This window comes from Elgaria multicarinata, chromosome 1 (genome assembly GCF_023053635.1).
Source record: "Elgaria multicarinata webbii isolate HBS135686 ecotype San Diego chromosome 1, rElgMul1.1.pri, whole genome shotgun sequence".
Classification (NCBI taxonomy): Eukaryota; Metazoa; Chordata; class Lepidosauria; order Squamata; family Anguidae; genus Elgaria; species Elgaria multicarinata.
Genome location: NC_086171.1, coordinates 149,238,970 through 149,263,711, shown reverse-complemented (window position 1 = coordinate 149,263,711; position 24,742 = coordinate 149,238,970). Strand labels below are relative to the sequence as shown.

Genomic DNA, 24,742 nt, shown 5'->3' with positions numbered 1-24,742 from the left:
CTGATGCTCTCTATAAAGCCTGTTTTCTTTTTAGCATTAAAATTTTCTCCTTTTGGTCTTTTTACTGACAAATCCACGTTTTCATGACAGGCTGCTGGGATTGATGTGTAAATCAAAGAATGGAATAATAATCTGACTGTGAGCAATGACGTTAGTGTTATGTGGCCAGAGTATGGCCATAGAAGTTATGCTTGTGGGGCCGCCCATGCTCTATGAGACTATTGGGGCTATGATCTTTGAAATGTACTCATATGTTTCATGTTTTATGAAACATATAGTTGCCTTGACTGCCATTTTTGGCAGAAAGGTGAGATATAAATACCCTGGCTGCCGTAGACTCTTTCCTTCAATATAGCCAACAAGCAATGCATGCTGACCCTAATGTTTGCATAAAATACACAAAAAGATGTGTCCCCCTTGGTTTCATCATGTCTAACAGTGACCCAAGAAGAAATGATTCCCTTCTATACCTCTTGTTTTGCCTCAATGGATTGTTGGCAAGTGTTGATATTCACATTCCCCTCTGCATACATACTGACCCTCAACTTCCGCTATTGCTTGGTGCATTTGCTCCCAGGCTAAGCCCTCTCCTGATTCTCTAGAGATAAAAAGGCATGGGCTCCTCCTTGTCTTTGTCTCCATCTCCATTTGCCTTGTCTGATGCATACCTCAGGATCCCTCATTAACTGAGGCAGTGCTTATAGAAGCCTGTTCACTTAAGTTAGGGTTGTAATGGTGTGGACCTTAGACAGAGAAACCATTGGTTTATTTCTTTCACGTAACTGCTGTTTTTCTACTTGCTTTATATTGAATCCTTTATATAAAAACATTTCAATTAGAAGCGTTTAAGTTGACTTGAATATCTGCCTCGCCACAGGATCAGCCTTATTCATATTTCTAATCATTCCCCAACACTCCAACCTATAAAGGAAAGGTAAGACGAAAGGTACAGATTAGGTACTTGGCTGACCATATCAGAGGGCTTTCTAAAATTGCTTCTTTCCTCTCCTATTAATTCCTGTAGCTCTCAAGTCTCTCCTGCTTGAAGACTGGAAAAAAACAAAGACAATGGTGGTAGTTTCTTGTATATAAACATCATGCAGAGCACACACACCCCTCCAAACTGTACCACTTGGAACGAAAGTGGAGAGTGTGTCACTGTTCATTACACACTTGCTTCTGATCCTATCCACTTTTTGTTTTGCAGATCGGATTCACTTGATCAGGCTATAACACTGGCTCTAGAACTTCTAATTTTTAACATCTCTTTGGATAAAATGTATCTCAGAAGGTCAAGTATATAATGGCTTTATGACCTCTAAAGATGCAGAAACTACGAATGTTTAAATTGTTCATTCGTCCAATGCTGTAAACTCTAGCTCACAAAAGCTTATTCCACAATAAATGTGTTAGCTTTAAAGGCTCCGTGGGACTCCTTGTTGAATGAGTGTTGTTGAGAAACTGAACAATAAGCAGAAGTGTAATATTGAAGGAAGTAGGAAGGTGATACATAAGGAAGGAACAAAAAAAATCACTGTATTGCTGAATGTGGGAAAAACAGATGGTCTTCAGAAAAGTAAATTAGCTAAATTACTGGTAGCATCACAGGGATCATGTCTTTCTGTAAAAAAAATTTTTAAGAGATTCTCCAATAATTAGACACAGATTGGATTTAATTCAGTACCAGACAGGAAGGCCTTTGGTGGTGTTTTGTTGCAGTTTGAATGGCTTTTATTGCCATTATAAGGTTAATTATAGTCTTTGCTATAGTCTTCTACTCTTTCATGTTGCCGAATAGTAACAAAATGTAGTATTCAATTTCAGATTTTAAATTCCTGTGATAAAAGTAGTGGAATAATGCATGTCTGTTGCTGTTCAGCATTTATATCGTACTGTCAGAAACCATTGCAGGTGTATAATCAACAACATATTGAAAAGTTTTCATAGCTATTATTTAACCAAGAACATTGGTAAAATATTGTATTCTTTATCTTTGCTATGCTATTGTTACTTCTGAAGACCAAGTGCACCATTTGCACAACTTCAATATAATGCCATTTTCTCTAAGAGACAAACAAGAACATGCTAATCTAATGTTCTAATCTTTGCTTTGTCTAGGAACAGGTTAACAGATTTTGATTATCCCTTCAGAATTCATGGAATTGCTTCCTCTAATTCTTTATAGAAGAGTTTAAGATTTTATAACTACAATCAATGCAAATTTTGCCTTTAATAAAAATTGAATAAATCTGCATCTCAGTCCTAAGTACAACTAATAAGTCTTCATAATTTTAACAGAATTCCATTTATATACTTTACAGTAAGTACACTTAGGATCAAAGTCTTAGGGCCCTTTTCACCCATGCATATTAAGGCTACTGAAAGTCACTGAAAGCCAACATTTGCCAATAGTTTGCATGTAGTTCAGCCTCTCTCTCTGTCTGCCAATGCTTTAGTTTCCTGGCAAACAAATGATAGTTAACATTACCCACAGTTTGTTTGTTTGTATGCCACATCAAGCTGTGGCTAAGTAAAAGTGGAAGACAACACTTACAAACTTCTCCATGTGGCCAAGCAAGAGAGGGAACGGGGAGGAAGAGCAGGCAAACCTGAGTATCACCTACACTCAGTCATGTCCATGACATTCAAATACATGCATAGTTGTTCTAATCTGAACACTAGAGTGGCCACATGTTCTCTTTTACAGAGGATTGTCCTCTGTTTGAAGGGCTGCTAGAAGACTTTTCTCTAGTTGAAGGGCAGTCCTGTCCAAGTTTGGTTTAGAAATTATGAACCATCAGAGGGGAGAGCCTTGAAGCTGCCCATCAACAGTTTGCACCTGGACAGCAGACTGAGGAAGGCACACCACACCTGGTCACAGTCTTCCACACGACTGTATTTCTATTTGAATTATAAGAATAATTTCTAAATGCAGCTATATCTATAAATTAGCAGATGTACATATTATGGAAATCTGTACCACTTTGCCCTCCCTCCTGGTGATGCATTTCCTCTTTTTTGGCAATTCATAAGTGGACACCCAACCACACATATGCATCTCATCAGATAACTGACAATAGGACTGATTAGCAGTGGAGGGTGACCCTCCTCTTTCCCCACTTGAACAACAATTATCTGTCTAGGTCTATGCACATACAACCTGCTGCAGGGTAGGGCTAGAAACTGCATGTGGGTTGCTTTAAAAAAAACCTGACCATATTTCTAGAATCATTGTAGGAAAAAAATGGCTATGAGCATCATTGGACGAGCGTATTATAGCACATTCGTTAATGGCTACTCACAGATTTTCACGGGTCCTTTTCACGATGCTGTCTGCCTCCCACATGTCTCCAGCACACTTCCTCTTTCTTCACCATGTGAAGAAAGAAGCAGCTGTTTGTCCCTATTGTGGGACAGCAGCAGGAGATAAAGTGATGGTAGGATGGTAGGGAAACGTGATTTCCCCTCGTCTGATGATGAAGTATGTGTCTTATCTTTATGCAAACAACCACAGAATGCTCATTCAAGTTGTCTCTGCCAAATTTCCCTCAATTCCCTTCTCCAGCTGCATCCCCTTACCCTCCATTCCAAGCCTTTCTTTATGGTTCCCTTGACACCCCACCCCCCAGGAGAAGCTGTTCAGGAGTGCAGGGAGCTGTAGTGGAGAGGAGGGGTTGAATAATTTTTCTTGTGTGAACACCCTGGCATCCTTGCACTGCACTGGACACAACTCTATAAATGTGGAATGAATTATCTTCTTTGAACTATGGCACTATGTGTCAATTTACTTGAATACAATGCAATGGCAAAGATATACGTGTCCTCATGGTATACTGTCATATTACCTATGCAAACAACCAAGTTCTTAATCTCAAAGTTATATTAACTTTGACAATATTGGGGTATACATTTTTGTTTTTCAAAATGAAATTAAAACTAATTAATTCCAAGACTAGTATCAAACACCCACACAAGCAAAGTTCCAAAGGATCTCTACGTTGCATACACATTTTTACCCTAACAAAGAACAAGGGCAATTCAGTTGTCTGCTTCTTCAGCCCTTGGGATGACCTTTCACAATAAGAATTGTCACTGCCTTATTTATAATGGCAGATCTCAAGTTTGATTCTGGCAGGTTTTGATCATTTGATGGCCCAAAAGCTTTCAAACACAGAAGAATCTGATGCTTTTTTGGCATCCTGCAGTGTGTTTAAACCTCAAAAGCAACTTTTAGTCCCAGAAGTGAATTACTGAAGTGGTGTAAACAAAACACAAACGTCACAAAATGATAAAAAATCTTATACAAAATATCTTTGTCAGATGGATGACAACTCCACATTGCCTGAAAGGCATCTGTAACAAATGTATACTCTGTAAATAAATTTCTGGTTTACATACAAAGCTGAAAACAAACAAGCAAAAACATCAATAATTTACATGATTATTTGTTTATAAAATGCACACAAAGATGCACAAAAACATCAAATATCAATTATTTATGTCTGCTCATTGTTCTGTGACAGTAGAATTTTAGAAGCATACTCCCAGGTCACATTAGCATATGCAATATAAGAGGTCACCTAGAATGACAGACTGCTTTCACAAGAGTTGTTTGGATTTGTTTTTGAATTTTCTGCACTGTATTAAGCTTATGCAAACATCAATGTTCTATTTCTTTTTCAAATGCTGTGCCTATGATGTACTAATGTGTGAGAGATCATATGCCAATGTAAGAGCCTATATGTTGCACATCTGTGTTCTTTTTAATCGCCCTTCTTCCTAGTAACAGTGAGGTTGTTGTCAAAATCATTGCCCAGCTGCAACAATGAACAGGATGAGGGCTAATAAACTGACGGTCAATCCAAGCAAGACTGAGATGCTGCAAGTGGGTGGTTCTTCTGACCTGATGGAGAGTGCTCAGCCTGTTCTGTTTGGGGTTGCACTCTCCTTGAAGGAGCAAGTTCGCAGCTTGGGGGGTCTCCTGAAATGGTCTTAGGTGGCTTCAGTGGCATGGAGTGCCTTCTACCAGATCAGGCTGGTGGCCCAGCAGTACCCCTATCTGGCTCTGGTAACCTCCGTTAGTTTACTGAAATTCACTCTATGTGGGGCTGCCATTGGAGATTGTTCAGATGCTTCAGTTTGTGCAAAATGTGGCAGCCAGAATGACTGGGCATTTAGGACCAATTCTTGCTTGCTTGCATTGGCTGCCTGTATGTTTCAAAGTCCTCATTTTAACCTATACAGCTCTACATGGCTTGGGACCACACTACCTGATTTGGAACGCCTTTCCTGTCCTGAACCTACACAGATGCTACAACATCTGGGGCCTTCCTCCGAGTGTCTCCTCAAAGTGAGACTCAAAGGGGGCAACAAGGTAGAGGGCCTTCTCAGTGGTGAGACCCTGACTTGGAACTATTTGAAATTGTTTCTAGCTGTTTAAATAGTTTTACATTTTGTACAATAAAATCCTTAGGTTATGTTATAGTATCATGTATTGTTTGTATAATGTTGTGTAATATTGTGGCTCATAATCTTTGTAAATTGTTGTGAACTGCCCAGAGAGCTTTGGCTATTGGGTAAGCCCCTGACTTTTAAAAATTGCAACTTCGTATGGGAATTCTAAAAGATAAGAGGGTGGGGAGAGAGAATGGGCCCTATGAAGAGAGACTGAAAGAACTAGGCATGTTTAGTCTGGAGAATAGAAGAGGGGAGACATGATAGCAATCTTCAAATACTTGAAAGGTTGTCACACAGAGGAGGGCCAGGATCTCTTCAGGATCCTCCCAGAGTGCAGGACACAGAATAATGGGTTCAAGTTACAGGACACCAGATTCTGGCAGGACATCAGGAAAAACTTCCTGACTGTTAGAGCAGTACGACAATGGAACCAATTACCTAGGGAGGCAACTGAATGCCTCCCACACTAGAGGCATTCAAGACGCAGCTGGACAGCCAACTGTCAGGGATGCTTTAAGGTGGATTATTGCACTGAGCAGGGGGTTGGACTCAATGGCCTTATAGGTCCCTTCCAACTCTACTATTCTATGATTCTATGATCATCAGCCCCTCTGCCCACCCCCAAGCAGCTGCCCCTCCTGCTGCATAGAGGGATGGACAAGCTTTTCCATAGTAGAGCAGGGACATGATGATACTTGATCCCTGCTTGTCTTGGAAACTAGGGTTGCAAATGCCATTGAACTCAGTAGCAGGACTTAAATATGAATAAGCCTGAGCTATTGATTACTGAAAATCTAGGCCATGTAAAGTCAGGTTGCTTAACTGAAATTTTAGTTCTTTGAATGGCTATCTTGCATAATCCACTCTTGCTGGGTTCACATGACACAACAACTCCTGAGCTTGGCTGGATATGCAAAATGCTGTCTGCATGTGCTCCACATGCACCACAGCCTCATCGCGGTTTAAATAACCCAGGGCGTGGTCAGAAATTGCAGCTGGTCCAGTATATGACTGCCCAGATGCAGAGAACATACTTGCTACCCCAATTTTGAGGGAATTCCACTGGTTGTCATCTTATTTTGAGACGGGGATTACCGTTTTCATTCCTATATAATCCTCCACCGCCCATCAGCAGTCTGAGATTGAATACCATGTTATGAAAGCTAGATTTAAATCTGTTAAGCACAGGTCTGTCTCATTGGTAGTACTTTCTAGGTGAAACTCCTTTCCTACGAAATCCCACCAGACAAACTGCAGAAGGCTGATGAAGATTTATTTATATATTTTTAAACAGTCACAATTCTGGTGGGTTTTTTTTTAGTATGTTGATGCTGAGTTTTAATATTTTGTGTCCTTGGCCATTCTGATCTTGTCATTTATTATTATCTTTATTGCTTCTTTATTTACTGTTATATTTTTCATTTTAAAACATTTTTGTTCTGTGTTGCCTTGAGGCCTTTGGGATAAACAATGGGATAAAAATATTTACAATAATAAATTAAACACTCAGGCCTAAAGAACCAAATATCCATATTTTCTTGATTTTCTTCTGAACAGATGCATGCTCAAGAGGAAAATTATGCCAAATGAAACCCAGTACTGACATTACAGTACATAAGAGATTTTAATTTTAGCACTTAGAAAGAATAAAATTGGCTCAACGCAGTTAGATTTTCCATTTTTATAAATCCCAGGGCTGCTCTAAGGTTACAATAGATGCAATAAAGTACTGATTCTACTATGCCTTAACATAATAGCTACCATTTATTATTTGGGTGACAGAAAAGGACAAAAAATAAAATGCAATGGACAAATTGCTTGATGCTGTAATATTTTTATAAGGGTTATAACTACATTAATATACACATTTACTACTGATGTAACACCAGTGGTGTTTAAGTGTACTGAATATTCTTGCCTCACATTCCAGTTTACTTTGGAGGCAAATTACTAGTTAAGCTGAACATTAACAAGAGTACTATATTTGCATGCCTTCTTTAATCAAATAACAGTGCAAACCTGTACATATCTACTCAGATGTAAGTTATTTTAAGGTCAATGGGGCTTACTTGCAGGTAAGTGGTTAGAGGATTGCAGCCCAAATATACAAAACAGATAGGTAAGAGTAAGTGTGGAGAGGAAGAGAAAGGGAAATCCATAGCTCTCTCTTTTTTTAAAAAAAAAAATTATGGACTTTTAAATCACCCTTCCGCCTAGTAGATACCAGGGCAGTGTAAAGAGGGATGATATGACTAAAATATGCCACAAATACATTACAATAAAACAGTAAAACCACATAATAAAAACAAATAAAACAGCAGAACAGATTACACATACAGCAAACTTGGATATTAAGCTGGGTATGAAGTATCAGAGAACGTAATTGAATGTATGAAGCTTCTTATATTTAGAAACTTTGGGCATACATGTTGTTTCCTATTTAAATAAAAAAGAAAATGTCAGAGGCACTATTCTCACCTTACCCAATGCCCCACCTGGAAGGCTATTGGAATATTTCTGGAGAAAGGTGTCTCCACAAAGGAGCCATAGCTTGCAAGAACCACTCACTATGATCCAATCAGGATCACTATGATCCATTTCAGAATGGTGCTTGCCATACCAGGAGCTGCTAGGGCTTCATTGTGTAGTTTGCCTCTTAGGCTGTTGCTAAGACAAGGGTTTAGCCCGGTGCGAGGCCCGGGCCACCTGCTGTGCGTGCAGATGATGCACAGGGGATCCTGGGGTCAGGCCGGGCTAAACCCTCCCTTGACCCGGGATAACCGGATCCACTTGTGGGAGTGGGGAGTGGGGAGCCCTTTATTTTATTTTATTTTTAAAAAAAGACTTACCGTTTCGTTGGTGCGCTCCTGCACATGTGGCCCCTTCAAGATAAAAAAAATGGCCGATGCGACGGGCTTTCCCTTACCCCGTCGCGTGTTACGTCTAGTTAGGGGTGACGGCTCGCGCTAGCTGCAGTGTAGCCTCGGCCCTACTCCCCACCGGATTATCAGGTAGGTCTAGCAAGGCCCTTAGTCACTGAGGGAATCAATGAGGCCTCAGCATTTTAATGATGCTTTCTACTGCATTTCAGGTTTTCACATGCCTAACTTTTTAAAAAATTGCATTGTTGCTTCCCCCCTTTTAATTTTAACCACCATTGTTTATGCTCTTTATGCATTTTGTCCCCAATCTAAATAAATTCATTGAATCCAGTTGAAATGAATGAGATGTAAGCTACTCACAACTAATTTGGTGGCACTGTGACTTACCCATAACAAACTTTTTCTGAACTGGGACACTGCCATCATGATTACATTTATTTATTAAAAACATTTTAATGCCACTTTTTCAGACTTAACAAGAACCCCCTGAGCTATTTACAAAATAATATCAAATAAAAATAAAAATTAAGACCTAAAATCAAAAGGAACAGAGTTAAAACAGCCAATCATATATTTAAAAACCTTTTATCCTATATTAAGAAATATACTTTAAATTAAGCAAATGCAAACTTTTTTCTACTACTAATCCCTCCCATACGCAGACTGATTTTCCTCTCTTCCCAGTACCTTTGTACTGTTCATTATGAAACCTCTAGCCAAGGAGCATAGCACTTATGTGTTCTGTACAGCAGCTAACAACAAGTTTTTGTGTGCCAGGTTTTTGGTTTTGGTGGAAAGGCAGGTTATGAATAAAATTAAAAAGTAGTAAATAATGCACAGTTCCATTTGTACAAAAAAGAATCAATTAGCTTCAATGTATTTTTCAAGTTATTGTTCTCCTATGTCAGGTAAACTGCCCAGAAAGCTTCAACTATGGGGAGGCATATAAATGCAATAAATAAATAAAATAAATATTCAGGAATGGTAAGGGACACTACCATTGAAGAGATTGTTTGGAAAAAACCACATTGTTTTGTACAATTCTTTACTGTCAATATCAATTTTATTATAAACCCTGACCATCTGTATGTCTAGAGAAGAGAGTGGTTACCAAGAATATGGAATTCAACCAAACCTGAAATAAGTTGCAATTGATACAGTTCAGGATATAGACTGCTTTGTGATCCTTATTTCTCTTTATTCCCAAAATGTCCGAATGAAATCCCTGTTATTATTTTTACTAATGAAGAGTTGAGTTGAGACTGCAATAGATAATTATATTAGGTAGGGTGACCATATGACCAGATTTGCCCAAATTTGTCCGGGGTTTTGATGGCAAATCCGGGAGGGGGGAGGGGAAATCTGGATTTTTTTGCAAAGAGCAGCTCTAATGGGAATTAACAAAAATGCTTATAACTCCGTCATTTTTTAAGATAAAGACATGAAACTTGGCACAATGGTAGATTTTAGGAAGGGCTTTAGTCATACCAAATTTGAAACAAATCCGTTCATCCATTGATTTTTTAGGAATTTTTTTAAAATTGAGATTTTAAAATTATTATTTTTAAAATTGTCATTTTTAAAGATAAAAAGATGAAACTTTGCACCATGAAAAGATTTAGGTAGAGCTTTAGCCACACCAAATTTGAAACAGATCCGTTCATCCATTGATTTTTTAGGAATTTTTTAAAAATTGAGGTTTTAAAATTATTATTTTTAAAATCGTCATTTTTAAAGTTAAAGGAATGAAACTTTGTACCATGATAGGATTTAGGTAGAGCTTTAGCCACACCAAATTTGAAACAGATCCGTTCATCCATTGATTTTTTTAGGATTTTTTTTAAAATTGAGGTTTTAAAATTATTATTTTTAAAATCGTCATTTTTAAAGATAAAGAGATGAAACTTTGTACCATGATAGGATTTAGGTAGAGCTTTAGCCACACCAAATTTGAAACAGATCTGTTCATCCATTGATTTTTTAGGATTTTTTTTAAAAAATGAGGTTTTAAAATTATTATTTTTTAAACTGTCATTTTTAAAGATAAAGAGCTGGAAGTTGGCACCATGATAGCTTTTAGGTAGAGCTTTAGCCGTACCAAATTTGAAACAGATCTGGGGGCAGTAGCAAACCCTGTTAACAACAACAGCAGCTTGCAATGAGTGAAGATACAGTCAGAAAAGATATTTGAGGAAAGGGGAGAATGTAAAACCTACAAAAGTAGGAGTAAGTGAAGTTAATTTCAGATACTTGTTCTTTATTTCAGTGATTTTAACATTAAGATGTTATGTAGAACAGATTTGTCTTAAATGTGTGCTGTAAAATCAGACATGTGACCAAGGCTATGTTCGGGTGGGCATGCCCCCTTGGTACTGGACACGCCCCCTTGGGGGACGACCATGTTGTCCTCCCTTTTGGTTTCCAAAATATGGTCACCCTATATTAGGGCTAAATTCTGTTGAGTTATTGCACAATAACAGCTAAGGTTATTGACGCCGACAAAATCGGTTATGAGCCCAATTTTAATCAGTGGGGCTGTGAATTAAGAGCACACTTGTGTATTTTTTGAGTTCTCTGTTATTGTATTACTGAGGTGAAAAGAAAATTAATTTTAGCCATTCCTTTTAACAATGAATGGAAGATTTTGTGTTAATATGCATATTTATTTAAATTTAATTGAATGATTAATTGGTGAAAAGGAGATAATTAATCAAGTAACCATTATTTAAGTAATTGGCAGGCCTTGTTTTTTTTTAAAAAAAAATCCCCTGGAAGATGTGGCATCCCAGCATGACCTGGGGCAAGAGAGACATTCCAGTAAGTCCAGTAAAGAGGAGCAGGCATAGTGCAGAGGAAATAAAAACAAACAAAACGTGATCAGCCACTTTAAGCAGGCCCCACTTTGTCATCAGAAAGTCAATTCACTCAGCTTAGCAGCATTCAATTCTCAATAACATTTTGTTCTGGGTCTCTGTCAAGTTATTCTAGGCTGTGAAATTGTCAGGCATGATGGATGACTATCACCCTTCTGCTATCTCGTTGCTTGTTCCTTAGAGATTTGCAGCTGCTGACTGCAAGACTCTTTTCTTTCTTTCTTTTTTGCACAACATGCCAAATGAACAACAGTAATTACCAGGGAGCCTACACTACAATTATTTTAGCACATAACTTTGTATCGACATCTGTAAGAGACAGAATGTTCAAGATTGATTAGCAATGATATTGCTTGGTGCTTTTCTGCTCATGTTCATACAGTTATTTATTTGTATGTAATTTTCACATAAACCGTTGCCTTTTCATTTCTCACTGTTCTTAGCCTATGTATTTCTCCTAAATTCTGGCAATATATAATGCTTTAAGCCCGCTTTCTGCCAATGTTCAATTAAGCTGTACAATATTTGTACCATAGTACAAAGAGCAAAGGGCAATGCTGGAAATATGAACACTGTTTGATAGGGGCAATGGGGCGGGGGGGGGGGGAGTAAATGCTGCTGCATTGTTTCGGAACAAATTATGTAATACATACCCAAACAAATCACACTAGGTTAAGTAGCTATTACAGTTAGTTATATATTTGTTGCTACTTGGCAATGGCAGAACACTGAGTAAAAGACAATTCAATAGTGACACTTATAGAATTCTTTGAGAAAGTTGCAATGCACCAAGCTGCTAGTGAACACACCAGAATCAGGCTGCATTTGGAACTCTTGGTGGTTAAGGAATTATTTCCATCCCAAACAATGCAATTAGACAGGATAGCATTTCCATACATAGAGCTGTGGACAAGAATGAAAGTATAGCTGATTGGGAAAGTCCACAACTCAATGACAGAACACATGCTTTGCATGCAGAAGGTCCCAGGCTCAATCCAGATAAGCAGGTAAGGATGGACTATCACTTGGGAAGTGGAAATATTTAAAAGGAAGGGCTATAGCTTAATGGTAGCACACATGCTTTGCGTGTAAAAGATCTCAGGTTCAAACCTGGTTCGAAAGATCTTAGCAGAAAGGAACATACTTCTGGTCTGAGCCTTTGGAGAGCTGATGACAATTGGAATAGACTGTACTACTACAAATGCTAGGATACTATCCTTTGTTAGACTAATGGTTTGCTAATAGTTATAAAGATTAGCAGACATTTTATAAATGGGAGCTAATGACATGAGATGTTCTCTTGACAGCTGGGAACCTCTCTGCAGTTTCTGGAACGTATGGCTCAAACTACACATTTTCTTCACGATAAAGCTATGGAGGTAGGCTATTTCTCCCCATGCTATTTCTCCAGGAAAATATCCTGCAAATACAGCACAGACAGAATAGGGAGAAACCAACAAACAAACACCCTCTCCCTCTGCCATGCTCTCAGTCTGGACAGGGGAAACTGCGGCAGCTTTTTGTAAAAGAAAGATGATGGACAGTTTTAAGCATATGCTTCAAATTGTGAGCTCAACCTAGTTTGACCCTTATGGCCATCATAATTTGGGAACGATACACTTTCTAGCCAAAGAGCAGAAGCAGACAAAATAGTTTGGAGCTAGGTTTGCAGTATTAAATTTAGATTGAATTAGAATGGGACGGCGACAGTTTTGCATTGCTTGAAGGTGAAGCACCTTGGTGAGCAGAAACTTTCTAATGAAAGTTTGGCAGATTTACTGCTTGCTACAGGAAGTTTCTTCCATTATGGAATTTGTAAGTTTGTAAGTAAAGCAAATATTGTGAACACCATAAATCTCCATACTCTTTCAGGGACTGGGGAGCATTTGGAATGAATTGGGTAAAATTGCTTCTGATCTTCAAAATACAGGCTGTCATGAAGTATTTTGTCACCTTGTGAGATACAATTTGTGGGATGGGAGCTACTGCTATTAGTTCCTAAACAATATGAAATGGGTAAATGTGGGGGAGGAGGACATTAGCTTCCTCAGATATCAATAACTTCTGTTTCTAATGTCATACTTTAAGACTGCAACATGTATGTGTTGTCACAGTACTGTAAAGTGCTTTAAACATCTGTTTAGAATGCCATATATGCATAATTTAAGCCAAGGGTTTTCAACCAGTTCCTATCCAAGATCCACTTCTGATTCCCAACCTGCAACATGGAACCCACTTTCACATTTTCACATTTTGTTTATGGGAGGAGGGGAGAATCCATACAGCACAAAAAAGCATTTCTTTGAACACACATTCTCCTGTTCCACAAACAACTCCCATTGCACAGAGAATCAAGTGACTTTAAGATTGTGAGCTCAAAACAGTGAGGGTGGAAATTCACAGAGCCCCTTGGTGATTTAATAGATATTATGAGACCTCTGATTTCCATTCTTTAAAAAACAGAATACTTCAAGGAAATAGAGGTTGGACACCCAAAATCAGAATGAAAAGTACTTAAAATGTATTAATGGCCATAATGTAAACATAATAGCTGAGGTATTGTAAGAGTTTCTGCAAAGTACCCTATTCCATGACACTCCCTTTTACTTCTTTCTATACCCTATGCTCCTTTCAAAGGAATGACGCCATACCAGAACATATAAGTATTGTATTTTCTAGACTGTTGATCAATTCTGTTGATCAATTGACTATTGATCAATTCTGTTGATCATTAAGGTGTACCACTTTATACAAACAGGACATTTTCAGACTGCATTCTTTCACTGGTGTGCAAGATTAAGGCTGCAGTTATTTCATGGGGTAAGCCCTATTGTAATTCACCAGGGTTTACTTCCAATTAGGCAGACATAGGATTTATTTATTAATTTCTGTAAACCGCCCAGAGAACCCTGGCTATGGGAGCGGTATATAAGTGCAATAAATAAATAAATAAATATTTTTATTTATTTATTTCATTTTTATACTGCCCAATAGCTGAAGCTCTCTGGGCAGTTCACAAAAATTAAAACCATAATAAAACAACCAACAGGTTAAAAGCACAAATACAAAATACAGTATAAAAAGCACAACCAGGATAAAACCACACAGCAAAATTGATATAAGTTTAAAATACAGAGTTAGAACAGTAAAATTTAAATTTAAGTTAACATTAAGTGTTAAAATACTGAGAGAATAAAAAGGTCTTCAGATGGAGATGAAAAGAGTACAGTGTAGGTGCCAGGTGGACCTCTCTGGGGAGCTCATTCCACAACTGGGGTGCCACAGCGGAGAAAGCCCTCCTCCTAGTAGCCACCTGCCTCACTTCCTTTGGCAGGGGCTCACGGAGAAGGGCCCCTGTAGATGATCTTAAGGTCCGGGCAGGTACATATGGGAGAAGGCGTTCCTTCAAATAACCTGGCCCCAAACCTTTTAGGGCTTTAACTGTCAATACCAGCACTTTGATTTTGTTGAATAACTTTATTCACTAAATTAATTCGAACAGTTTGAAAAGCAATGTTTGTCATTGTAAATTCACTGACACAAGGATCAAAATCTCAGGTGAGTTCATGATAATTTCACAAGAACATAAGCAAAGCTTTGGTAGACCAAACACCTATGTAATCCAGTATGCTGTTTCACACAGTGGCCAACCAGATGTATATTGGAAGCTTACAAGCAAGACATGCGAGTAATAGCCATCTCCTGCTGTTGTCCCTCAGCAACTGGTATTCCGAAGCATGCTGTCTTGATAATGGAAGCAGAATGTAGCTATCATGACTAGTAGCCATTAATAGCCTTATACACCAGGAGTCTGTCATATTTAACTAGCCATCACCATAATTGAAGAAGCAAATCCCATAGTTAAACTATGCACTGTGTGAAGATGTGTTTCCTTATGTCTATCCTGAATCTCCCACCATTCAGCTTCAATGCATGAACCTGGGTTCTAGAACTGTGTGAGAAAAAACATCTCCCAATCTACTTTCTCCACACCATGTACGTATAATTTTATATATTTCTTACCATGTAACCCTTTGTTGTTCTTTTCTGTAAGCTAAATTACCCCAACAGTGGTAACCTTTGCTATATTTCCTATATTTTATTATGCACATGTCTCTGCAATGTCACACCTATGTACATTAACAAATAGTTTAGAAAGTTTACAGGTTTATACAAGAAAATGAAATGAAATGTATTTAGACTGGGATCCAAAAGGCTGACGGGAGAACTCTGTGTGCTCACAGCAGGATTTCAGGGACACCACTCTCAGCATCCAAGAGGGCTTTGGAAATGGTTTCAGATGCAGTCAAAGAATGGGGAAATTCTGACTTGTATATATAAGGACTTGCATGCTACCCATGAGGAGCTCTTTGGATCTCAACCATTGTGCCTGCATTTACCAAAGAGAAAGCCCTGTGTACTTTATCTCTATTGACATTGCAGCTACAATCATAGTGAAAGAGATTTTACAAGGCAGTATGGCAGCCCCTGAGTTTGCCAGCAATTCGTGTATGCTTCTAATTGGAAAGTACTCCATTGTCATCACATTAAGATAAGGATTTATGTCATATTATCTAGAGAATAATTTTCTCACCAGAGGAAAATATTAAAACAACATTTAATCAAACATTCATTTACCATTAATGCGTTCATAAGTTATCTTACAATGTCAGTAATCCTGTTTGTGTATGTATTTAAACACAACTCAGGCACTTCCTTTCTTCCTCCTCCAACAAAAAAAGACTCATCCTCATTCTCATGATATTACAGTATCACTATGACAACAATCGTACTGTTTTAAGAATGCTTAGAAAGGGAGAATGAAAGTGATCTTATCTGTTCAGGTCTGCCTGCAAAAATTTGTGGTAAATGAAGGGGAGCAGAAAACAGACAAACAAAAGACATACATAGGTAATATTCTTGGAGATTCATATAATGGCCATAATTAAAAGCCTGCAGATACAATTCTGAGTTTATGATAGCATATTCTAAGGTTTGAAACAGTGCACCAAATTGGGTGCTTACTCCCACTGAATTGAAGACACGTTAAATAAGCATATCTGGGTACAGAAGTGCATCCTATGTGTGCAATAGATAGCAAAGTATTTACACTGAGTAAATAATTTCTTTGCAATGACATTCCTGATTGCATATTCTAAGATGGCTCATCCAATGAAGCTAAATGATGGGAGATTCATGATAGATAAAAGGAAGTCCTTTTTCACAGAGCACATGAACTATGGAATTCACTACCAGAAGATGTAGTGGTGTTCTGCCCATCAATTTGGACAGCTATAAAAAGGGATTAAACACAGACATATTCATGGAGACTAAGACAATCGATGATTACTAGTCATACTGCTATATATTACCGCCAATATCAGAGGCAATATACCTTTCAATAGCAGTTGCTGGGGACATATGAGCAGGAGAGAGCTATTTCAGTCATGTCCTGCTTTGTGGGCTTCCTGGGTTGCCACTGTGGGAACAGAATGCTGAGCCAAATAGGCCTTTCGTCTGATCCAATATATTTCCTTATGTTTTTATAAGCACCAACATTTTGCTCTAAGTTTTGAATATGTTGAAGTTTATTAAATTCTCTCCAAAACAGAAAGTAGTCCTTTCTAGTTCACCTATGGAACGAAGAGGTGTGCAGAGTTTTGCTCAGAACTTCACAATTATAAACATAGGGTTGGATCCAGACTTGCTTTTCCATGAATTGATGAGCTTCTTCCGTCCATGGAAGTGGGTCAGATCCTGTGGAGGCTGAAGATCTCATGGGTAAAAGGGGAGAGGCATTTTTTGCTCATTCCTCCTTTCCCTTGCAGCCCCCTGAACCAGTTTTCATGCTGTTCTGGAAGGTTCCCCAACCCTCCAGAGCAGATATCGAAACAGGAAGATTGAGGCAGGAGTCAGAGACAGGAACACAGGTCCAGCCCTCGCAGAAAACAGACTGAGAGTTTTCACTCAGCTGGTGGATCAGAAGAGGTGGCAGAATGAAGCTGAGAGCCCACCCACCACAGCTGCTTGGTGCCTTTTACTGGTTGAGTGGCCCCCCGTTGGGCTGTGGTCACCAGTTCCTCTTGAGGGGAATCCTTTTCCCTCTGTAATTTGCTTTTGCAGGCTCTTGTACCACTGTCCAATTGTCCCAGAGGGGAAGAAAGAGACGGTGTGCTGCTCATTGGTGGGCCTAATGGTGGAAGGGGAGGAACTTCTGGCATGGCTCTGTTAGCCACTTTCACTTCCCTTGCGAGCTAGCTCTGACTGCCTCACATGGGATTTGTGCTGCTGCCATTTTCTTCTATCATATGGAGCTCAGTAGTGTCTCCCACCCCAGCTTCAACCAGTCAGTGATGGAAGGAGTGAGGGGGGATGGCTAGCTAGGGATTCCTGGTATTGGACCTCACTGGACATTTCCTGACAATGAGCCCAGGGTACAGTTCTCTGTTTCTTGCTCTGATCTTGTTCCCGGTGCTCAAGGAGACCATGCGAGGAATATCCTCAGCCCAGAGTTGGGCAGGTCCCACAGGAGTCAGGTACTTCTTTTGGACCCAGTCCTTTAAACCTAGTTTCTATTCCCTAATCTTGGGATGATGATTTTAACCTTTCTCCTCAAGTGGTGATGTTCTTGAGGAGGATGTCCTGTCAAGCTGAAGAGATCTTTCCAGCTCAAGCAACATCCCTTTGTTAGGAAGGCCTCCATTGTACAAGAGTTTTGGGAAGCTCTCTCACTGGGGGACTAGTTGAAAAGGGGAAGGCTTCCTTGACTAGCTCGCTATTGCTGCAGTTTATGCAAGCTTACCTGAGAGTGTGACTTTCCTCTCTGAGTAAGTATGTATAGGACTGCATGAGTGGATGTGGGATTTTAGTAAGAAGAAAAGCAATTTGGAAAACATTGCCATATTGTATATTCTGTACACAGGAACATTTGTTACAAGCAGCAATTTATTTGGGGGGAGTGTATAAAGTGGCTGGCTCACAGAGAGGCAAAGGTTTTGCTAATTATTTCTGGTAAAATTACAGTTTTACAACTTTCCCTGTACAAGATTTTTGACAAGTTTGGAAAAGTTAAATAAACAGCATGTGTTCTGATGATGATACTAAAAATGTTGTGAACATAATTATAGTGTTTGTCAAAGCTGCTGATGAAGGAAAAGTGGGGGAAACCCCTTTGAAGATCCAGAATCTAGTTGAGCCAGCATGAAAGAGTACCTGAGGTACAATTTCCATATGCCGTTTATCCAGAGGCTTTTTTAAAAGACAGAACACTAGCATCTAAACAGATTATTTGTCAGTGAAGACAATGGTCACATTCTATGGGGATGTTCTCCTGATAAGCCCATTAAAACGGAGGGGAGCCATGCTTCCTATTTATTTCTGTTATTCAGCAATTCCTATTCTTTCACAGTTCCTGTTAGTTTAGGAGATCTAGATTCTTGCTCCCTAAGAACGTGCCCTTCATTATATTATCACAAGGGATATGGCATGAAGCGTAAGCAAAATTTTATTTCAGGAGTTTAATTTTTTATTGTATTTTTACGGCCAGGGAGGAGGAGAGGTGCTTGTAAGATATTCTGCTTCAGATGCCAAAATAAAATGGTTAGTCTTGGGTACTGTGCCTTTTCAGGGGCACAGGTGGTGGAGGGGAGGCAGCCCTACAAGAAAAATCCAAGTGCCAGAGCCAGGCAAAGTCCTAGCCTAAAGGGGGAAGCCTATATAAGCCCTTACAGGAGCACTAATGCCAAGCACAGATCGGTGGAAACACCCCAGTTCTTGGGAAAGTTTTGCTGCCTAGTTGGTTCACCACATGGGTCAGCTATGCACAGAACTATGGATTCCTCATTCCAGCCCCATCAGTTCCTGACACACCACACATTAGAATGCATGAGAGGGAAGCATGTAGTGCTGATGCCTGGCCATGAGCAGAGGATTTCCAGTTTGCTAAATGTATGATCTTACACAAAACTGCAGGGTTGGAAGGCTTCTGAAAGTTTATTCCAATTACTTGAAGAAGTTGATGACCTCCTACATCCAAGCAAATGAGTATTCTGTGTGTTTCCAGGATGAATCGTGAAGACATGAAAAAGCCATTCATTGTGGCCAATGAGTGTATTCTGTGAGTGATATAAAGCAGATTTATTTGGACAAAGATCAGAAAAACATTTAGGGAGGGTGTTTCAGAAATACAGGCACACTGAATTATTCTTGTTGCATGCAATTAAGGGCACAATCCTAGTGGACTGCCATGTGCTAGATGAAAGCCTCAGTAAATGCACCTATATGCTGGGTATGCATGTCAAAAGCACAAATCCCTTTGATTACAGATAACCATGTCTGCCCTGTATTAATAACATTGGTGTAGTTATTAAATGGAATTGGGAAGTAAAGAAAATAAACACTCCAAGACACATTGGCTCATGTGTAATCTTTAAAATGAGTGGGCATTTAAACCTTGCTGAGAATCTTTCTCTGATCGGCCTGAAATGGTGCCGCTTTTCAAGTTTCCATTTCACCATGAGGCCTTAATTAACAGTATTTTGTAACTGTGATATTTTGATCCTATATTTAAAGTGTTCCACTCTGAGCCTACAGCAAAATGTATGCATCCATGTAAATAAGTAGATATCAGAAAGAGTAAATGAAATTCCCATCTCACTGCCATCCCTGGAATAACCCATCTTCTCATATCTCCAGCAAATCTGTAAGGACAGTAAAGGGCATTTATGTGATCTGAATATTGGCTGATAAAATTTATATCTGCCAAAAAGGAGCTAAATTATTTATCAATTCCTCTACAGTGTTTTGTGCGGCATGCCATTTCTTCCCTCCCTCCCCCTTCTGATCTTTGTGGTAGGGAGCGTTATGACAGGTACAAAATGTGTTTTTAAAATTATCTGGAAATAATACATCTGTGCAATGTCCAACCTGAATGTAAAAATATCAGTTGCCAACTTGGCATTAAGCAGAAAAATGTTGATTTCTAATTTATGAAGACATCCACACTCACTGCATGGCTTCTCCTTTGAACAAGCTGTGGCCCTCTGTGATGTTTCACTGTTTTATGCTATTTATCTGTGATGTAAATGCTATTTGGACTTTGTATAGTAAGGCTTGTTAGTGGTTAATTCTGTTGGGAGGGGGAGTGAGTGAATAGAATGTTGGAGTGAATGCTGATTGGCTGTTGGATTCTCGTAGGTGGAGGGGGATGACAGTTGAAATCAGTTAGTAGTTGAGAGTTGGGAGTGAGAGAGAATCAGAGTTACTGCTGAAGAGGTTAGATCAGTGTAGGGTCTACATTTTATTGTTTTGGGAATAAGAGGGAGAAGGAGATAGATTTGACTTTAGAGGGTAGAGTAGGCAAGGGTACATGACAACTGTATTGTAACAACCAAGTACTAAAAGTACTAATCAAGTGCTACTAATAAAAATGTAATAAATAAATAAATGTAATAAATAAATACTAAAACAAATGAAACCACAAGCTTGATAACATGTCTGAACTTACTTCTTGTTAAATAAAAGTTATTTTGTTTCACACTGGATTGGATTCTTTAAGCACCTGAAGTAAGGTACTGAGTTATATGGTGCCAGCGGTAAAGAAAAAGGGGGAATAAAATTTATTTATTTATTTCATTTCTATACCGCTCAATAGCCGAAGCTCTCTGGGTGGTTCACAAAAATTAAAACCATGAAGAGCATAATAAAACAACCAACAATTTAAAAACACAAATACAAAATACAGTATAAAAAGCACGACCAGGATAAAACCACACAGCAAAAATTGATATAGGTTAAAAATATAAAGGAGCACAGAGTGCCAAGCTGATTGTTGTGGGACCAGGAAAGATCAGAAAATCACAGAACCAGCGGGAGAGTAAAAGGGTGATGCCCAGAAGTGGGAACAGAAAGGAAAAATAATCCACAGAGTGGGCAGCCATAAGCCGACTATGTTCATGGTTCGGATCATTTAAAGAGAATGGCAAAAAGGAATGTCAACGTGAGCGGGGGTTGTAACAGCCTCCTACCAGAGATTGCCTTTAATACTCCTAGAGACATTGACTGTACTAATCTTTCTATCATGCTTAACTACTTGTTAGTTATCTGCACAGTAACTGGATATTGTTACTTACAAAACATAAAGCAAATGCTTGCATTGGCATCACTCATAATAATAATAATAATAATAATAATAATAATAATAATAATAATAATAATAATAATAATAATCCTCTTTCTTTCTTTCTTTTTTAGGTAAAACCTTTCAACCATCAGGGAATATTCTAAAGTTCCAGCACCATAATATCCTCCTGACACCAATATAAGTCTTCTTTTAGAATACTTATTTTAGAATCGCTCCTCTGATGCCATGTTTCTCACCTGCCCAAGGGTCTCTACTTCCCTTGCTCGGCTTCGTCCATTTTCTTCTGCTGCCCCTTACGCCTGGAACGCTCTTCCAGAACATTTGAGAACTACAAGTTCAATCGCAGCTTTTAAAGCTCAGCTAAAAACTTTTCTTTTTCCTAAAGCTTTTAAAACTTGATTTTGTTCTGACTTTTATACTGTTAGTTTTACTCTACCCTGTGCCTGTTTGGTGCATTCTCTTCCCCTCCTTATTGTTTTATTATGATTTTATTAGAATGTAAGCCTATGCGGCAGGGTCTTGCTATTTTATTGTTTTACTCTGTACAGCACCATGTACATTGATGGCGCTATATAAATAAATAATAATAATAAATAATAATAATACTTTCACACTCACATTTGGTGCAGCATAACCGTACTCTATTCATTCACTTTTCCTAGGGCATCCATACTTCTTTTTTAATAAAAATAACTTACCAAAATTCACAATTTTCTTCATAAATGAATGTGAGGAAAAAAATGAATTTGACAGTTTCATTCATCCTAATTGAGTACTATGTAAATTATTGGCATTATCCTGACACCATGGCTCAAGAATCCATTTGGTTATGGATGCACCAGCATGGGAAAACTGCCAGGAATATCACTATGGCTCTGGACAGCAGTAGAAGAGCAGTATCCACAGTGTATAAGTGCTTCCTCCATTCATTAGATTAAAGTGAGTTGCTCCCTGGAACTACAGAAAGATGCACCACCAACCCAATGAAGCCATGAAGGTATCTTGGCAGGAAATTTGCTCCAATTCTGAAGTTTCCCGATCTACTAGTTAGATAAAAAGGTTCAGATACCCTCTTAATTATACCATAGAATCATAGAATAGTAGAGTTGGAGGGGGCCTATAAAGCCATCGAGTCTTGCTCAATGCAGGAATCCACCCTAAAGCATACCTGACAGATGGTAATCCAGCTGCCTCTTGAATGCCTCTAGTGTGGGCATTTTGTTTTGAATACACATAGCTAATTATTATTTTTGACTGTTATGCTCCTATATAGCCAGCTAGATGACAATCCTTGAAGGGCAAGAAACCTCCCAGAGCTGTCTTTTTACACCCCAGAGTCAAATGATTGCTTTCTTCATTCCAACCCATCCATGGTCCAGCCTCTGAGCCATTAGCTTCTTTGTACCCTTTGTCATGAAACCTATTACTGTCCAGGGCCGGATCTACACTAGTCTTATAACGTTGCTAGTGTCCCTTTCTAACGTGGTTCTCTGTATCATTTCTCTGTATCATGGGACACACTAGCGTGACTTACGTTTCACTGCAACGGAACTTCAGGGCACATGGTTCAATCCTTCCATTGTTCTCCCTCTTCTGTGAGAGCTGCTGGGTTTGCTCCGCCCACTGCCTGCCTCATTCCTAGCCAGCAAAGCAGGGCAGGGCAGGGCAGGGCAGGGCAGGGCAGGGCAATAGTCATAAGCACACACAAACCTCCTCCCAAAACATCTTAATGCAAGTCCCAGGGAATTGCTTGAATGTGTAGGAGTCAGCCACTTTGTTGAAGCTAAGCAGGGTCTGGTCTGGTCAGAGTTGGGATGGGAGACCAAACTGAAAAGTTTTAGCAGCAGCCCCATTTAAGCCCCACTGGTCATGACTTTTGGACTTTGGACCCTTGTTAATTTTCCTGCAGGGAGCTACAGCGATCCTTTGAGCGCTCCTCAGCTCCTTTGCAAAGAAGGGGAAAATGTTAAAAAAAAAATCATAAAAAATCAACCGATGACCCAATTTGATTCAAATTTTAAGGCAAGATGCATGGGAGTACTTCACAATCAAAGCAGATTCTAAGGTGGAAAACTTCTGAGTCCTTTGCATGCAATTGTCAGTGATTGCACAGTATAACGTTGGTGTGATTTATCTGCTGTAGCAGATAAGATAGCAAACGGGACGAAGGAAGGAGAACAGGAAGTGGGCGGAGCAAACCCAGCAGCTCTGAGTTGCAAGAGGAAAATTACCGGTAGAACAAGGCACATGAATCTGTAGCCACGCTGGAACTAAGAAATAGAACCTGTAAGTGCAACTCATTTGCAACGTTGGAGACCCAGAGTCACGTGACGCTATGCGTCACAGTAACCCATTTAAAACGTTAGAATAACATCAGTGTAGATTCCAACCAGGAGTTTGGACAGCAATTTGTTCATTCTATTTGTACTTTGTAGTGGAAGAGCAATGCACAGGTAGCACTACGAACTGCCTGTCTGAAGTACCCTTAGTACCATGTTGGGAATTCACTTAAAATTAGGAAGACAAGTGTGCAAAGAAATAGGACAATTTTACTCCTGACTGTAGTTGAATCCAAAAGCCCCCTTCTCCATATGAAACAAGAGGGACAACGCCATATTGACAACTACTGCAACGTTGCCACCAGTATGAAATCATACTACTCCCATGAATATATATAGCAGAGCAGTTATAAGCATGGAAAATATGTGGGCCATCCAAGTAATGTCTGGAACAGTAACAATGTGTTAAAAAGCAAGAAATTATTTAGAGTTCAAAATTATTTTTAGCCTGCATTTTCAAAGTATGGTTAGATTTGTATGAAGATAAAGAGCTTTTTAGTGTCTAAGATCGAAAAATAAGAGAGAGCAACACAAGCAAAGAACCACAGCAATACAGGTCCTAGAAGAATGAGAGGCTACAATTAAGAAATATGCTAACACCAAGAGTTTCATCTTTCCTCTGGTCACAAATGCATCTATATACCATCTTTATTGCGATCCATAGATCCATGAAAAAACAAGAATCAAACATGAAAACATACAGTTAGAGCTATTATCAACTTTAGTCTAATACACAGAGAGCTCTAATCCTGACCGCCACTGTAAGAAATTTAGTAACAGCCAAAGTTACTCTTGAGGACTTATCTTCCAACAGAAACTTAACATAAAATTTGTCTGAACTTCTGGACAGTTTGCTCAACAATGGGGTGATCATAAGATGACGGGCCTGATTATAAAAGCTACAGGACAGAAGGATATGCTCCATCGTCTCCACTTCCATATTCCTACAGGGGCACAGTCGTTCCTGATAAGGGACACCAACATATCTGCCCCGAAGTAATTCAACAGAATAAACATTGCATCTGGCCTTGGAAAAAGCAATACGATATT

General features: G+C 39.0%; 1 protein-coding gene across 1 annotated transcript in view; it reads right to left on the bottom strand.

Annotated features, from left to right (window-relative positions):
- Positions 1–24,742, bottom strand: part of AGBL4 (AGBL carboxypeptidase 4) — a 957,560-nt gene that overhangs the window by 776,786 nt on the left and 156,032 nt on the right. The gene's annotated exons all lie outside the window — the stretch shown is intronic.